The sequence below is a fragment of the Paroedura picta genome, chromosome 3 (genome assembly GCF_049243985.1).
Source record: "Paroedura picta isolate Pp20150507F chromosome 3, Ppicta_v3.0, whole genome shotgun sequence".
Taxonomy (NCBI): Eukaryota; Metazoa; Chordata; class Lepidosauria; order Squamata; family Gekkonidae; genus Paroedura; species Paroedura picta.
Genome location: NC_135371.1, coordinates 15,548,743 through 15,558,786, shown reverse-complemented (window position 1 = coordinate 15,558,786; position 10,044 = coordinate 15,548,743). Strand labels below are relative to the sequence as shown.

General features: G+C 53.2%; 1 protein-coding gene across 2 annotated transcripts in view; it reads left to right on the top strand.

Annotated features, from left to right (window-relative positions):
• Positions 1-567: 567 nt before the first annotated feature.
• Positions 568-10,044, top strand: part of CAMK1 (calcium/calmodulin dependent protein kinase I) — a 44,431-nt gene continuing 34,954 nt past the window's right edge. Inside the window, exon 1 of one of the 2 annotated variants that reach the window (XM_077324853.1) lies at positions 568-724. The gene's annotated coding sequence lies outside the window, so the exon portion shown is untranslated. Of the gene's footprint in view, positions 725-781; positions 1,004-10,044 lie in introns of those variants that run through there. The other variant, XM_077324854.1, reaches the window with a different exon arrangement.

Sequence of the window (10,044 nt, the reverse complement as noted above, 5' to 3'; positions counted from 1 at the left end):
GGGGCAGTGATGTCAACAGATAGGATTGCTAATCTCCCAGTCCCAGAATTAAAAGCTCATCTCCAGGCAACAGAAATCACTCCCCAGCAAAAAAAACGCCTGCCTTGCAGAGTGGGCCTTTGCTGCCCTCTTCCCAGGCCCCACCCTCAGACTCCCCAGCTGTTTCCCAACCCCCCAACCTGGTCCCTGTGATGGGTTGGGTGGGGGTGCTCTGGCACGCTTTGTTCCGTGGAACAGTACAGTGCCTCTGAGCATGTGCAGCCTTCCCAGAACCAGGCTCCACTTCCGGGACAGAAACAGGTGGGTCGGGGTTCTGGTTTCTAAGCGGGGCGGCGGATCCAAGCCCCGCTGCCCTTTTAGCGAGCTTTCCTGCCGAAGGGCAGGCTGCGCGCAAAGAGAGGCCCCTGCGCCTGGGGCGTGCGCGCGCGCATTTATGAATGGAAGGGGCTCCCACCCTCCGCCGCTGTCGCCCGCGCGTTGCCTCCCGTCGCCAGGCAGCTCCCGCCTCCCGCGCTCCGAATTGGCCGCCCGCCGCCTCCGGCCCCGCCCCCTCGCGGTGACACCTCTGGGGAGGGGGCGAGGTGGGGAAGCGGGAGGGGGCGAGGGGAGCGCCGCCGCCGCCGCCGCTGCTGCTTTTGGGAGCCCTGCGCGCCGCGGAGTGGGGCGGGAGGGGCGCAGAGGGGCCGCTCCCAGCCCGCCCGGCGGAGCCCGCGCAGCCCCCCATGTAAGTCAGGCGCGGGGAGGGGAGGGGAGGGGAGGGGAGGGGAGGGGCGGCGGGCACGGCTTGTTGTCCATCGATCTCCCTGGCTGCGCCGGCCGCCCCTGGCTACCTGGGCGGGCGCTTGTGGCGCCTCCCGGAGCGCTTCTCCCGGGGGAGGGCTCGCTTGCCTGCCTGCCTGCCTGTCTCCAGACGTGGCGCGTCTTGCACCTGCCCAGGTCCGCGCGTGCTTGCCTGCCTGCTTGCTTGCCTGCTGGGCGGCGGTGGGTGCTCTCTTCATGCCCGGTGAGTGTGCCTGAGAGAGAGATGGTCCCGGGAGGGGTCCTCTGGCTGCGGCTGCGGCATGCCAGCACATGCCACCCCGGGCGGCTCTTCTTCCCTGCACGCCGTCCCGCGTGGCACAGAACTCGCCTCGCTCCGCACGCCTCTTCCGAGGCAGCGATGCGTTGAGTCGAGGCGTTATTTGGGTGGGGAGGGATGTTTGTGAAACGCATGGAACGGGGCTGGGGGTGGGAGGCTGTGGTGCCACGGGCATGGATGTGCTTCGCCGCCCTAGAGGGTTGTCGGGGAAGGGCTGGGGCAGAGCGCCGGTTTTGCAAGCGGAGGAGCCCAGATTTTTTCTTCTTCTCCCGGTGTAAGGCCTGGCGACGTCTGCCTCAGCCCCTGGATAGCTGTAGTCAACCTGTGGTCCTCCAGATGTCCATGGACTACAATTCCCACGAGCCCCTGCCAGCATTTGCTGGCAGGGGCTCGTGGGAATTGTAGTCCATGGACATCTGGAGGACCACAGGTTGACTAGCCCTGAACTAGGATTGTAGAGCTGCCTCCTGCCTTCTGTTGGGACCTGGTCTGAGGCTCACAGCAGGATCAGGAGGTGACCCAGGGCTGAGCTGGTGGTGGGAAAGGGGGAGCGTACCATTTCAGACTTCAGGAGAGGGGACTGTATTTTTCAAAGTTCCCTTACCTACATGGATGATTCACTAAAAGTGGGAAATTGGCTGGAACCAGTCTTTTTCATATGATGTGTTTTTTCTAAAAAAATAATGCGCAGGATGTTTTTAGACAGAAGGGGCTCATAGAAAATGGTCTGCTTCCCCCACCCCAGCAGTCTGGATGGTGTGGCCCACACCACCGCCACCTCTGGATTCTTATCTCCTCACTGGGCTGTATGTTTGATACAACCACTGCTGTGTGATCATACCTGGCCCTTTTCCATGTGAACCTTCCCCCTTGCGTGCTGGATGAGTGTCTCTGAAACAGGATCCTCCTCTGTGGGTTTTGTGGAGACATGAAGCTGCCTTGCGCTTTATTTTTATTTATTGGAATGTTTTTTAGCGGCCCCTCACCTGAAGGGTCTTCTGGTGACGTACAACATTAAAACCAATAAGGCACAAACAAGCATAAAATATTAACATTAAAATACGTGGCTGTCACCATGCCGCTGTTTAAACAGCCTGAGCACGTGGTTACCCTCCAACAGCCAGCCTAAATAATTCAGCTTTGCACGTTCTGCGGGAACTAAATCAGACCAGCAAGGCACGGGTCTGAATCTGATGAGACCCTTGTTCTGTCTAGATTGATATTTTCTACTGTGTCTGTGACAATGGCTCTCCAAGGTCTCAGACTGAGGTCTTCCCCTTCCCCTAGAACCTGGTCCTGTTAACGGGTGATGCTGGAGACTGAACCTGGCACCTTCAGTGTGCAAAGTGGATGCTCTACCCCTGGGCCACTGTACCTCCCCTGATTATCCCTATGGGGATAATCCTCTATTAAAATGCCATGCACCTCTGTCTGCCACTTTGCATTGAGGTGGGGTGGGACTGCACTGCAGAATTCCTCGCCTGTAGTGGGGTATCTGTGATTTTGCAGGTGTCTCTATTAATTGTGGGTATGTATCTGAGACCGGAGCCTCTTGTGGTGCAAGGTGGTAAGGCAGCCAACGTGCTGTCTGAATCTCTGGCCATGAGGCTGGGAGTTCAATCCCAGCAGCCGGCTCAAGGTTGACTCAGCCTTCCATCCTTCCGAGGTCGGTAAAATGAGTACCAGCTTACTGGGGGGTGAAACGGTAATGACTGGGGAAGGCACTGGCAAACCACCCTGTATTGAGTCTGCCATGAAAACGCTAGAGGGTGTCACCCCAAGGGTCAGACATGACTCGGTGCTTGCACAGGGGATACCTTTACTTTACCTTATCTGACACCGGAGGAGAGCGTGAACCTTGCTTCCATGTGTGAATGCTTCCCTGTGTGCAACTATATGTATGGAGTCTTTTCTTGCCGTTACACTCATCACCATCTGGATGTGAGTGTTATATAATTCATTTGTATGCATTAAATTTGTACATCTACTTTGGCGTTTGTGGAGCAAGATTAGCATCCAGCAATGCCTAAAAGGCCCACAAGATTTCCAGGGTGTAAGCTTTCAAGATTCAAAGCTCTCTTCGTCAGCTATCGACGTTTTCATGTTTGTGTAGGTGTACCTGGTGCATGAGCCTCTTATGAGCCTCTTGTGGCGCAGACTGGTAAGGCAGTAGACATGCAATCTGAAAGCTCTGCCCATGAGGCTGGGAGTTCAATCCCAGCAGCCGGCTCAAGGTTGACTCAGCCTTCCATCCTTCCGAGGTCGGTAAAATGAGTACCCAGCTTGCTGCTGGGGGGTAAATGGTAATGACTGGGGAAGGCACTGGCAAACCACCCCGTATTGAGTCTGCCATGAAAACGCTGGAGGGCGTCACCCCAAGGGTCAGACATGACCCGGTGCTTGCACAGGGGATACCTTTACCTTTACCTGGTGCATGACAGTTTACTTACTTATGGACACATAGTTCCCTTTTGTTCCATCAAGTTGACATGGTTGAACAAAAGCCTTAGCGATCGTCATATCTAATCTACGGGGAGACTTTTCCAAAATGTCTTTTCGTGAACTGCTTTGCCAAAGCCGGGGTTTTCCGCTTTCATAAAAAGACTTAATGACAGTATTATCTTAATTCCTTTATTGCAGTTATTATGGTTGTTACGGAGAAGCATGTTGTGTGGGGGAGTGACACGACATAAAAGAAAGAGCGGGAAAAGGAGGAGTCCTGTAATAATTATTCAAAGCCTACAACAAGCAGTTAGTAGCAAGAAAATACCCACCACTCGCAGTGCAGTCCTAAACAGAATTGCACTCTTGGAAGTCTACTGAGGTCAGCAGACTGCAGAGATGTACAAGTCAGCTTAGGACTGCACCGTTACTGCATCAGTGCATCTTGTTCCTACGTTTTGCTTCTGAGAGATCTCATCTCTACACAGTCACAGTAGATCATGCTCTTTGGAGGTCTGGGGAAAAAATGGGATCCTTTTACTCCAGGACCCCGTTGCTGCTGATCTGACCACTCTGTGGACTGTTATTCCCACCCTTCCTGTGGACACCTGTTAGACAGCGTCTGAGTCAACATGACTAAAGGGTCTCTCATGGAATTGTTCTCTCCCTTTTTCCCCCCAGGAAATCCCTAAGCTAAACATTACCCTCTGTTAGTTGAACCAACCCAGAAGCAGCAATCTAGTAAAGAGGGTTCTTCTTTCTTAAGTGTCAGGCAGGTCCTATGGACAGGCCACCCTGGAATCCCCCCTCCCTCCATTTCAAACAGGCGTTATGTATGCTTCCTTTGGCACCCCTGAGAACACAACACCTTTAAAAATTGGTGTATATTGTTGGGAAAGAGCAGGATGGCTTTCTCCCCCCCCCCCCCAGTATTTTTCTGCTATGTTCCCATATGGATAACAAGCTGGCCTTCGTGTTGTGTGACTAACATCCCGAGCGAATGAGGAAAAATACAGATGGGATGTTTGTTTCTTCGTTGTCTGGAAAGCTACGCTCACGCTGACTAACTCTGGATCCGTGCCTGAGCTGCTGGCCCCGTGCCTGATTCTGTTCTCTGTGTTTCTTTTGTTGGTTCAAGCACCCTTGGAGATATTTGCCATGGTGCCACTATTTCTGTGTCTACCTTGACTTCTGCTTGGATTCTTCTCTTCCCCTGCCTGTGCATGTCCCCTTCTGCGGACGCAGAGCTATCCTGATTGGTTGTCAGTGAGACCCATCACTGCACCAGCAGCTGAGGATACGATGGGCAGTCCGGTGACTTTTGCAGAGTTTCCGTGTGCGTATGTGTGACATGAACCTCAAATGCAAGATCTGATGAGCCTTTGAGTGGCGTAGGGCCGATAAGGGGCACAGAGGTAGGCGTGTCTGTAGTTCCATCCCTGGTAGCTCTCATTCAAAACGAAGCAAAAAATCTCCGGCGTGGGGCTTCTGCAGATGTCCTAGAAAATGGTTGGCATTCACAGAACCTCCAGGGCTGTTTTACATATCGGATCTTCTTATGTATGAGGTGGTTTCTCCTTAACACCCTCCTCCCCAATGGGGAGAGCCAAAGGCATTCTGTTAACATTCGCCCCTAAGGGAGTTAACTTGCTAGTTTGTAGGAATTAATGTGCTTGGAAATCAGGGGGAGGCTGCTAAAGGGCTTAAAGAGACAACAATGGTTCACACATGCAGGAAAAAAAAGTAGTCGAAGGGACTGTCCCGGTTCATATTGAAGATCAAAATCTGGAACTCTTTCCTATGTTGAAGGAAGCAGCTCCCTGCAGCTGAGCAGTAGCTCAGCAAACCAGCAGAGAGACATGACACTTTCTTCCTAGAGGTGCTGGCTTTCTGCTTGCAGGGAGTTCTTTAATACGAAGGAACATTCAGATCGGGAATTCACCCTATAATGTTGGGAATGCCGCAGTCCGTTCCACCTCTTCAGTCTCCAGAATGTGTGATCAAGGTTGGGGAGAAGGGGAAACCCTTTATACTGGCCACATGAGATCTGTGTAGCTCTGCCTCCTAACGCCACCCACCTAGGAGAATGCGGGGCAGGCAGAGACTCAGCCATGCCCTTTCTGGCAGTAGAACTGGAAGTGACATCATCACCCTGCTGAACACTCAAGGGTGTCATTTTATGCTGTGGTGTTACACTTGGTTGTGCAGCGAGAAATGGCACCTCCATTTTGACCACAGTGAATTTAGAGCAAAGGTGGGCAATAGAAGAGCAAGAGCTGGTTTTTTATATCCCACTTTCCATTGCCCAAAAGGAGCCCCAAAGCAGCTTACAAACACCTTGTCCTTCCTCTCCCAACAACAGACACTCTGTGAGGTAGGTGGAACTGAAAGAGCTCTGAGAGAACTGTTCTGTGAGAACAGCTCTAAGGACTGTGACTACACGAAGGGTGCCCGGCTGGCTGCATGTGGAGGAGTAGGGAATCAAGCCCAGTTCTCCAGATTAGCGTCTGTCACTCTGAGCCAAAACAACATACATTTAAGGGAATTCCAATCCTTAGCAGTCACTTGGCAACCCTACCATATTGTGCCAGCATTGTGGAGTGGTGAAGAGCGGCAGCTTCTAATCTGGGGAGCCAGGTTTGATTACCTGCTCTTCCCCCACATGCAGCCAGCTGGGAGACCTTGGGTTCACCACAGCACTGATAAAGCTGTTCTGACCGAGCAGTGATATCAAGGCTCTCTCAGCCTCACCTACCCCACAGGGTGTCTGTTGGGGGGAGAGGAAAGGGAAGGAGATTATAAGCCACTTTGAGACTCCTTCGGGTAGATAAAAGTGGCATATAAGAACCAACTCTTCTTCTTCAGTAATCTCAGGGCTCTCTCAGCCTCACCTCCCTCACAGGGTGCCTGTTGTGGGGAGAGGAAAGGGAAGGCGACTGTAAGCCGCTTTGAGACTCCTTCAGGTAGAGAAAAGTGGGATATAAGAACCAACTCTTCTTCTTCAGTAATCTCAGGGCTCTCTCAGCCTCACCTCCCTCACAGGGTGTCTGTTGTGGGGAGAGGAAAGGGAAGGCGACTGTAAGCCGCTTTGAGACTCCTTCTGGTAGATAAAAGCAGCTTATAAGAGCCAGTTTGGTGTAGTGGTTAGGAGTGCGGACTTCTAATCTGGCAAGCCAGGTTCGATTCTGTGCTCCCCCACATGCAGCCAGCTGGGTGGCCTTGGGCTCGCCACGGCACTGATAAAACTGTTCTGACCGGGCAGTGATATCAGGGCTCTCTCAGCCTCACCCACCTCACAGGGTGTCTGTTGTGAGGGGAGGAATGGGAAGGCGACTGTAAGCCGCTTTGAGCCTCCTTCGGGTAGGGAAAAGCGGCATATAAGAACCAACTCTTCTTCTTCTTCTTCTTCTTCTTCTTCTTCTTCTTCTTCTTCTTCTTCAGTAATCTCAGGGCTCTCTCAGCCTCACCTCCCTCACAGGGTGTCTGTCCCCAACCTTTTTATCACCAGGGACCGGTCAACACTTGACAATTGTACTGAGGCCCGGGGGGAGGTAGTCTTTTGCCAAGGGACGCCGCCGCCGTCTGAGCCCCTGCTCCACTTGCTTTCCCACCAATGCCCCTCATTTCCCACCACCCACTGGGGGGCGCTGCCAGCAGCAGCTGCGCAGTGCCACGCTGAGGGGGAGCCCCAGCCATGGCGGCCGATGGAGAGCACCAAAGGTGAGCCAGCAGCAGAGTGGCAGGGCAGCCCTCGAGGCAGCAGCCGGAGAGGAGGATGAGGAGGAGCTGTGGTCCAGTACCGACTGATCCACGAACCGGTCCCGGTCCTCGAACCGGGGGTTGGGGACCACAGTGTTGGGAGAGGAAAGGGAAGGCGATTGGAAGCCACTTTGAGACTCCCTTGGGCAGTGAAAAGTGGGGCATAACAACCAACTCTTCCAGTGTCCTTCCATTTTTACGATCCTGAGAGCAGGGACCAGGGGGATTTTCCAAATCAAACTGGAAACTAAGTTTAGGGGATATTACTTTAGCACTGGGATACTTAATCCATGGCTCAGGAGCCTCCTGTGGCTCTTCCCCAATGGGGCACCCCCTGTCAAGGTTTGCCAACCCCCAGGCAGTTCCTGGAGAGCTACAATTGATCTCCAGACAACAGCAGTCACTTCCCCTGGAGAAAAAGGCTGCCCGTCCCTAGACTCCACCCACCAAATCTCCAAGTATTTCTCAATCCGTAGCTGGAAGCCTTCCTCATGTTCCAGGAAAGGTCATTGCCTGGCAGGGAAATTGTTCCTGCTTTGAAATAGCTGCGGCTGGAGAGCTAAGCTGTGAGCTTCCTTGAGGTATAGAGAGGGATGGAGGTGAAATCCTGCCCTCTCCAATAACCACCCCCTGCCCTCTGTGCTCTCATCCCAGCACCTGCCAGGAGGAGACCAAGCGGACTGCAGAGAGAAAAAGAATCGCCCCCTCCCATCACCACCACTACAGCAGCTCTCCAAGAAAAAGCCACCTGGCCCACAGTAGGCTGGCTTCCTTCACAGCCAGCTGGCCCTCTTCCAGGGGCCTTGGCAGTTCTCACTCCCATCTGACCTGCTGCACTTGAGGCCGAGGAGCACGAAGGCAGAGAGGGAAGCCCTTCCCCGCACTCCAGATACACAAGGGCTGGCGAAAGCTGGGGCAAGGCAACCTTGAATGTACAGCGGTATCCTGGCAGCATAAAAAATAAATGTCGTTGCATGCTGAATATTGGTAGTCATAATTCTGTGTGTCTGCTTTTGGTGGGGCGGCACACGGAGCGTGCAATCTTCATGTGGCTCTTGGTAAGTGCAAAAAAAGAGCTGTCAGTTAGGGGTGCCAACCTCCAGTTGGGACCTGGGGATCTCCTGGAATTGCAGCTCATCTCCAGACTACAGGGATTAGTTCCCTTGGAGAAAATGGATGCTTTAGAGCAGTGGTCCACAACCTTTTCCAGGCTGCGGACTGGTGGCGGCGGGGGAGGTGACCCGGCTGTGCATGCATGTTTGCGGCCGTGCATGGCACAAACACGCATGCGTGGCCCTGCGGAGGCAGGGAGCCGCAGCCCAGTGCCAGGACCTTTGTGGCCCAGTGGTTGGGGACCACCACTTTAGAGGGCGACTCTGTGGCGTTGTATCTCACTGAGGCCCCTGTCCTTCCTAGGCTAAATATCCCATCCTGGAGCTGGCCAGGCTACCTCCTACCAACCCTTGCCAGTGGCTAGAGGGGGTTCCTGGTAGAACCACTGCTCCAGCATTTCCAGCTCTATATGCTTCCCTTACCCCACCCCCAGCATTCATCCCCTGCCCAGAACTTCAGGCCCAGCTTTCAGTCAGCACTAGCTAAATCTGTAAATGAGGATGATAATGCTATCTCTCCCCCCTGCCCAATTTTTAGCCCTAGAAAGCGTTGTGGTGCTCCATCAACTTAAGCAGTCACCGATGGAATGATTTCCCATGTTTACCATAGCACTGATAAAGCTGTCCTGACCGAGCAGTGATCTCTCTCTCATCCTCACCTCCCTCACAGGGTGTCTGTTGTGGAGAGAGGAAAGGGAAGGTGAATGTAAGATGCTTTGCGACTCCTTCGGGTAGAGAAAAGCGGCATATAAGAACCAACTCTCCTTCTCCTTCTTCTTCTTGCCAGGGTGAATCGCTAGGCAGAAGAAGAAGAGATGTTTTTGCATTCCCCTGCTTTTTTACTACTCAAAGTAGTCTCAAAGCGACTTATATTCATCTACCCTTCTTTTCTCCACAACAGACACCCTAGAATCATAGGGTTTGAAGGGACTTCATGGGTCATCTAGTTCGACCCCCTGCACTATGCAGGACTCTCACAACCCTATCGCTCATCCACTCTAACCTGCCAGCTCCATGAACCTTCACAGAATCAGCCTCTCCGTCAGATGGCTATCCAGCCTCTGTTTAAAACTTTCCCTGTGAGTTAGTTGAGGCTGAGAGAGCTCTGAGAGAACTGTGACTGGCCCAAAGTCACCCACCTATCTGCATGTGGCGGAGTGGGGAAATCAAACCCAGTTCTCCAGATCAGAGTCCGCCACTGTTAACCACTACCCCAAGCTGGCTCTGTGTCTGCTTTTCGGTTCTTTGTTTACCCGTCTCCTTCAGCCTCTGTTTTTCCCGACCCTCCCCAATGTTGGCGGGATCAGAGGAGCCAAGGAGAGCCTGACAAAAGGAGGAAGTCAGCCTTGGTCCTCATACCTGCTTTCTGCAGCACCTGGGGAAAGGATGATTTTGGATAGCAAAATGCTCATGAGAGAAAAAGCAAAGCAATCCCTGCTCCCCTACCCCGTACCCGGCCCTTCTTATGTTCAAACTAATGACCTCCCACAGCGGCTTTTAATTTAAAAAGATCCCATCAAAAGATTTTCGTATGCATCCACTGTGCAGTGTCTCGTTTGGGTGGGGCCCCACTGCAGACCTTTCCTCCCACGCCTAGTTCAAGATATGCAGCTGCCTAGGGATACAAAGGCGGAGGGGGGGGGGAGAAATCTG